This window comes from Tupaia chinensis, unplaced genomic scaffold (assembly GCF_000334495.1).
Source record: "Tupaia chinensis unplaced genomic scaffold, TupChi_1.0 Scaffold140356_1, whole genome shotgun sequence".
NCBI lineage: Eukaryota > Metazoa > Chordata > Mammalia > Scandentia > Tupaiidae > Tupaia > Tupaia belangeri.
This window is the reverse complement of record NW_006200233.1, coordinates 782,332-789,692: the sequence shown is the minus strand read 5'-3', so window position 1 is coordinate 789,692 and position 7,361 is coordinate 782,332. Positions and strand designations below refer to the sequence as shown.

General features: G+C 47.5%; 3 non-coding genes across 3 annotated transcripts; all 3 read left to right on the top strand.

Annotated features, from left to right (window-relative positions):
* Positions 1-4,256: 4,256 nt before the first annotated feature.
* On the top strand, positions 4,257-4,329 carry TRNAV-AAC (transfer RNA valine (anticodon AAC)). Its single transcript has one exon. It is a non-coding gene; the product is annotated as a tRNA-Val (tRNA).
* A 455-nt stretch (positions 4,330-4,784) lies between these two features.
* TRNAA-AGC (transfer RNA alanine (anticodon AGC)) lies at positions 4,785-4,857 on the top strand. The gene has a single exon. It is a non-coding gene; the product is annotated as a tRNA-Ala (tRNA).
* A 1,595-nt stretch (positions 4,858-6,452) lies between these two features.
* TRNAM-CAU (transfer RNA methionine (anticodon CAU)) lies at positions 6,453-6,525 on the top strand. The gene has a single exon. It is a non-coding gene; the product is annotated as a tRNA-Met (tRNA).
* The last annotated feature ends 836 nt before the right edge of the window (positions 6,526-7,361 follow it).

The following is a 7,361-nucleotide window of genomic DNA, read 5'->3' as shown; positions in this document are numbered from 1 at the left end:
CTGGCGGTGTGCAGTGACACGAAGGTTGTCTCCTTCCCCCTCCACCCCAAGCCTTGCACCAGATGCCACTCCCCCCAACCCCCACCCACCCCTCTTACCCCACCCCATGCCACACTGCTGCTCTCAGCCCTGTGAGCTCAGACCAGGAAGGAGGCCTGGACACCTGCTGGGCTTTCTCCTCTCTCCCTGCCTAAGTCAGGCTCCACCACACACCGTCGAGCTCCCATGACCGGTCATGTCTGGGAGAAGAGAGCGAATCTGGGGAGTAGCTTGGGGGGTAAATAAGTGGGACCGGCAGAGTCACCTGTCCTTCCGGTCCCCAGCCACGCTGTGCCATTAGCCCAGTTAAAGCTGTGATTTCCTAGGGCATATCAAGTCGCCGTCATGGTCACCTTCGACCCCTCGGGAGCCCTCCGCTTCTCAGCCCCGTCGCTGCTGGCTCCCGTGCGTCTGGCCGCCACCAGCCCAGCGAACCCCTCGCGCAAACCGGTGACCGCGTGGAGCCAGCCGCGGACGCGAGGGAGGACGGGACCGGGGCGGCTGGCCGCTGTCCGTGGCGCTGACCGCCACTGAGAGTTCGTGTCTGTCCTGTACGCCAGGCTCGGCCACACACGCCGTGGGGTTCGCGTTCTGTGCAGGCCTGAAGAGAGTTGGCCCGTGACTGGTCACTGCTCGGGACCAGGCAGGGATCTGCGGTCTCCACGAGAATGAAGACGCAGCTGGGAGGGGAGGAAGTGGTGAGTGCTCTGGCCCTGGGGGCTTGGAGTAAACAGCTTCTCCCCCTGAAGGCTCCCTAGGCCACCCAGTCCGCACTGCTGTTCCCATCCCCTGGCGGTTTTCTGACTGTGGCAAAGCCTTTTCTCCAGCTCGAAGCCCAAATTCATAGTGGGAGTTTCATGACGGGATTTTCTCACTACTGTGTTTGACAGGATCCTTTTGGTTATAGAGAACAAAGCCTCATCTAAACGCCTTAAACAGCAGCGGAGTGAGCTTTGGGGCCGGCGTGGGGTGGCACAGAGACACGGGAAGGCGGACGTGGCTGGGCACAGAGGCTCCTACCTCCCACCACCCGGCGACATCCCCCTTTCCTCCTTCCAACAGAAGGATGGTTTCATCCACACAGCCCCGTCCTCCCTGCCTTGCCTCCGTTCTCCGCCTCGGAGGCTCAGTTCGCTGGCTCTGCCCCATTGCAGTGACCGCCCTCTTCCTGGCAGTCACTGGGCTGGGTAAGAGAACTTGCAAATCCAGCCACCGTGAGGGCACACGCCGAAGCCGTGCACCACCAGGGAGCAAGGAAGAGGCCTGTGGGTTCCTCTGGGGGCTTTATCACAAGGTGTGAGAGTCGGGCACTGCAGAGAGGCCCATATGTACAGGACAGGACCGTGCGAGACCTGGAAAGCCTGGATCCCGGTGGCACCATAGAGCCACCGAATTAACCCAGCACTCAGGCTCCATACCCTCAGGGCTTACAGGTGCTAATAACCCCACAGTGAGTGCCCGCACCATTGCGGCCCCAACGTGGGGGAAAGATCTTCGGTCTAGTTATTTTATTAATAAGTTTTGTAAGCATTACACCCTAAATTCTTCAGGTCCTTGGAACACTGAAAATCTCAAACCGACTACTTCAATGGTGTGAAAAACGTCCACCTGGTGTGCAACTTGGTTGGCTCGGCTTTTCCTTCCATGGCGGCAGGCTCTTCCCTGAGAGGCCTCTCCCTCCCCAGCCACTAGCTCCAGCCTGGCCCTACTGCCTCAGTGGCCTTAGACTTAAAGGACACATGCCAGCCCCAACTCTGCCAAGCCCCCAAGGACAGAAATAGCCTCCACGAGCCTCAAAGCTCCATTCCAGAAAGCACACTCCAGTACTGTGGTCTCCAAGAACTCCCAGTGAGTTTTCTACCTTTTCCTAGTAAGCTGTTGTTCTGTACAGTTTTATCTGTCTAACTGGACCATGATTGATACCACAGATCTTTTTGGATTATAAATTCTTATTTCCCACCGTTCTCTACATGGAAATGATAAATTATTTTTTGTTGACTATGTTAAGATTATCTTGGTTCTCAAAAATTGATCCTTGTTCATTTATGAGACTTTTTGTTGTTTCATTATTAATTACCTTGGTTTTCTTTAGAACTGTATTTCACAGTAAAGAACACCACTGACAACTTCCAAAATAACCAGTAGGTGAATTTCAAACATGCATAACATAATGTAATGTTATAGTTGAAGGTGGTAAATATGTTTGCATCCTTGATTTATCACACATCATATACATACTTTTAAACACCGTACTGCAACCTGCAAAGATGTATAGGGATTATATGTAAATCAGAAATTATAATTTTAAAAATTTAAGAAAAGAAATAAATGTAGCCAAGAAGATGAAAGATCTGTACACTGAAAACTATGAAACACTGATAAAAAAAATTGAAAAACACACAAAAAATAGAAAGATAACCTGTGTTCATGCATTTTAAGAATATTGTTAAAATGTCCATGTTAATGAAAGCTATCTACAAATTCAGTATATAATCTCTATCAAAATTCCACAGACATTTTTCACGTAAATTTCTTTAAAAATTAATTTATGTGGAAGCACAAAAGACTCCAAAGAAGTCTTTTTAAAAAAATTATTTTTAAAATTTTATTTATTATTGTTATTTTTTAATTTGACCAGAGTGGGAGAAAAGTCCAGCACTCATGCTGCAGTTGGTCACATGGGAATCCAGCACCTTAACCACCATGCCACCTGCCACCCCTCTAGAGAAATCTTGAGCTAAAAAGAACAAGGCATCACACAACCTGACTTCAAAAGATACTGCACCATCGTAGTGATCAAAACAGCATGGCACAGTCATAAAAACAGATACGTAGAACACTGGAACAGAATACAGAGCCCAGAGAATCTACGCTTCTGCAGCCGATTGATTTTTGGCAAAGGTGTCAAGAACGTACAGTGGGGAGAGGGCACTCTTCAATAGACAGTGCTGGGAAAACGGAATATCAACATGCAGAAGAAAGTAATCTGACCCTCAGCTCACACCATGTGCAAAACTCAGCTCAAAAAGAACAAAAGACTTTAGCATAAGACCTTACGCTGTCAAATAAATAGAAGAAAACATGAGAGAAAGAGTTGTGCTATTGCTTTGAATGATTTATTGCATATGACCCACAAAGCATGGATGAGCGAAGAAAAAATAACCAGACTAAAAAGTTCTGCACCAACAGATTAACAATCAATAGAATAAAAAGGCAACCTGTAAAATGGATGACAATATGTGTAAACTGTACATCTGGTCAAGGGTTAATATTCAAAATGTATAAGGTACTCAATAGTAAGAAAAGAAATAACCCAATTTAAAAATGAAGGAAGGACCTGAATAGACATTTCTCAGAAGAAACAAACGACAAACCGGCAGATACATGAAAAGGTGCTCAACATCACTAGTCATCAGGGAAGCACAAATAAAACCGACATGAGATATCACCTCACACATGTTAGAAAAAAAAAAAAAAAAAAAAAAAAGCAGATAGACATTGGCAGGGATGTGGAGGAAAAGGAAGCTTTGTACTGTTGGTAGAAATGTAACAATAAAAAACAGCATGTTGGCTTTATGAAAAATTAGAAGTGGAAGTACCATATAATCCAGCAAGTCCAATACAGGATTTATATCCGAAGGACATGAAATCAGTATATTGAAGAGATGTTTGCACTCCCGTACTCACTGCAGCAGCATGCTCGAGACCAGAAGGAATCAGCCTCAGTGCGCGTAGAGGGAGGAGGGGTAAAGAGAAGGAAATACATTCCATCTCAAGGAAGAAGACCACACCGATGACCTTGGAGAACTTTAAGCGCTATACACCATGCATAGAAAGATGGGTGCCATCTGATCGCCCTTTTATGAGGACTCTAAAAAAGGTAAATTCATAGAAGCAGAGCGTGGTGGCATCCAGGGCTCGGGATAAATAGGGAAACGTTCAGAAGGTCTGTTGTACAGAATGATGACTGCAGTTGATAACGTGTATTCCATGAAAATTACTTAGAGAGTAGATTTTAATTATTCTCATCACACACACACACGCAGAATGCTAAGTACTGAGGTAATTGATAATGTTAACTTGATTAAGTTACATTATATACATATATCAAGATATGTTGTACATTATAAATTGATGCAATTTTTATTTATGAATTAAAAAATAAAACAGGCATATAAATTTATATTCTAAAAATAAGAAGGAACTGCTAGCTCAAAGTTTCTGTAGTGTAGTGGTTATCACACTTGCCTAACATGCAAGAGGTCCTCGGGTCAAGACCAAGCAGAAACAGCTTGTGCCTTTTGTCTCCTTTCAGAATCTCAGGATCTATCCAGGAGTGGCCTCCCCACCACCCATTTAAAGAACCAAGTGAAAGTCCCATCTCTTTCAGGAGGAGAGTATCCTGGTGTAGCAGTGGTGACTTGGCTGGGCTGTCCTGTTGGGTGCTCTCCAGTAGGGACGTTTTCTCTTCTTGCTCAGAAGATTGGAAACGTGACATTTTGGCAGCCCCAGAGCTCTGTTGCCACTTTTTCCTGGTTACCTTTTCTCTTTTTCCTCGCAGAGCAATATATAGCCACTGCACTCTGGCCCTGGGCCATTTTTGAGTAGATGTGCCCTTAGTCAAGCCCTGGCTTGATGGTTCTGGGTCACCGAAGACAGTGGATAAAGAAGTGTGGGTGGGCACATCTACTCCTGAATAAAATGAAGGGCAAAAAACAAACAAAAAAAAACTCTTGTTAGCAGCTGGGGAATTAGCTCAAGTGGTAGAGCGCTCGCTTAGCATGTGAGAGGTAGTGGGATCGATGCCCGCATTCTCCAGGTTTTACTGCCAGAACCTTGGTTCTTGAGGTGGTATAACGAAGCCAGGCTGGTAATGGCCCCATTCACGGATGTGCGGGTACAGCTCTGAGTTGTAGGGATGATCCCAAGGGGCGATGTGTACCCGTTGTTCTTTTCCTCCCTTGTGACTATGCGCTCCATACTAAAGCCACCAGATCCAGCACTCAAACTGCTGTCAGACCGCTGTCAGCCATGCAGGATCCAGCTGCCTCAACCACTATGCCACTGGCTGGCCTGAGACTGATATTTTTGGAAGTTATTTCATAGTAAATGTTAGAGTTACTGAAGTGGTGAAGCTGGGGAATCTTTCCTTTTCCGTGTTTTCTCTGTCTTCTCTTGAGATGTGGGGTGGCTGCGTTCCTCCTGAGTCTCCTGAGTCCATTACAGTGCCTGCCACAGAGCATCTCACCGAGGAACGAGTACTGAATGAGGGGAAGGATGTGGTAGATTCGAGAGTTGTACAGAATAGCATTGAGTATTAGAAAATCATTGGACTTGGAGTTGGAAGGAGAATTCACCCGAGCTGACTTGGAAGTCTATCGCAGCACAGAGGAGCTTGGGAATGAACGGGCAGCAGTGCAGACCTGGCAGAGAGACTGCAAGCTGCAGTGGTGGAGGAGGAAGAGCTCACATCGTTTTAACTGCTAAAAAAATTCTACTTCTCCATCCAGGCTTTGCCACAGTGGGTACAGTATGTGGGTACAGTACGTGGGTGCCCTGTCTCTGCTGCATCCTGGAGGATGATCGTGGCACGCGGTGTCTGCCAGATTCTGCAGACTGTATGAAGTGAGCTCCATAACCCCTTGGTGTGGCCGATGGCCCACGAGACTGGGAGGAAGGGAGGGGAGGCTGCTCTCTTAAGATCAGGCTGTGGTTTGTAGGGGGATGTCTGCACCTCCAAGTCCCACGTGCAGAAACAGTAAACCGGTACCGCAGACAGGAGGCAGATTCCTCCACTCCTCTATTCACTCCTTCTGTTGATCATTCCCCAAATGGAGCAAGCTGCACCCCCCCCCCATGTTTCTGTCAACAAAGGAGACCAGGAAAGGGCGACTGGGATCTCTGAGGGAGGGAAAAGCTGAGGTCACTGAAACACAAGAGAAAAGACACGGAAAATCGACTCTCCACAGGCTCAACCGACCACAGATGGAAAACATGAACTAAAGTGTTAACTGCAGTGTTACAACGATTCCCGTAGCCCTTGCATTGCATCAGGTACTTAATTAATCCAGAGATGATTTACAGTGCATGGGAGAGTGTGCAAGGGTTACTGCGAATGCTGACCCACTTTACACCAGGGACCAACGCATCCGCGGATTTGGCATCCTTGGGGGTTCTGGGACCGACTCCCCCAGATGCCAAAGGACAGCTGTATTGTAGTCTGTGGCCTGTGACTCGGCTGGCCCTGCACTGGCTCTATCACTCCTGGGTGTGGAATCCTTTGGGATCAGCGCTTCCTGATGGGGAAGGATTTGCAATTTAGGAGTAATTGTATTCTTGAAAGGAACAGATTGATAAAATGGTGGTGCTTGAAAAATGACATTTAGTAAAATATCCCAAAAAAGCCCTCAGTTGCCCTCTTAGCGCAGCAGGCAGCGCGTCAGTCTCATAATCTGAAGGTCCTGAGTTCGATCCTCAGAGAGGGCAGGTTGTTTTATGATTTAACAGTATGAAAGTATTTTGAACACTAACCCGAGATTTGCAGACAAAGGATGGATTTCTGACTACGTTTTCCTATTCCAAAGTCATCTCCAGGGGCCTGAGAGCACCGCACCTACCAACTTTAACAAATCATGGATAGTGGGATGCCAACCGTGTGTTTAATGATCCACAGGAAGCCTTCTTGTCTCTGGGAGTAAAGCACAGGCATTCTTCTGCTGACTTCTTTCCCTAGAATTTCAGACTCGCCTATAACCTCCCAGGTCCTGCTTCCCGATGCCCCATGTTTGGGGTCAGGCCCACGGACAGGACTCTCGTGCGACTGACACTCGCCTGCTCTCAGAACTAAGTAAAGGAACCACTGTGACTCAGCGCCCAAGAAACACGCTTGGCTCGGGGTGTGGTCACTCGATCTCGTGTTTAGTAATGAGCCACATTAATTATTTCTGCGGAGTGGGTTGTTTCCATCGAACATGGAACATGGTGCAATCATGTCATTTTCTTCTGGGTGCTGCCCTGGTTTGGAGTCACATGGGTGGTAAAGAGGCTGGAGAAATGCAGTGTCTTCCTCTCCGTCTCATGGAGAAGCAGGGAAAATGGCTCCTGCAACTTCAGGCCCTCAAGGTTGCCCAACTGCAACTGTAGGCTGAAGTGGGGTGACGGGGCCATGCAGGCAACACAAGCTGGTAAGGATGCTGCCTCCCATTCTAAGGCAAGGCCTGGACTGGGAAGAAACTGAGGCAAGGCCCAGTTTACGAGCTCTCCCTTGTGTCCTTGAACTGGCCGGTATTCAATTTCTCTGCCGTGAGTTTTACTGTTATTAC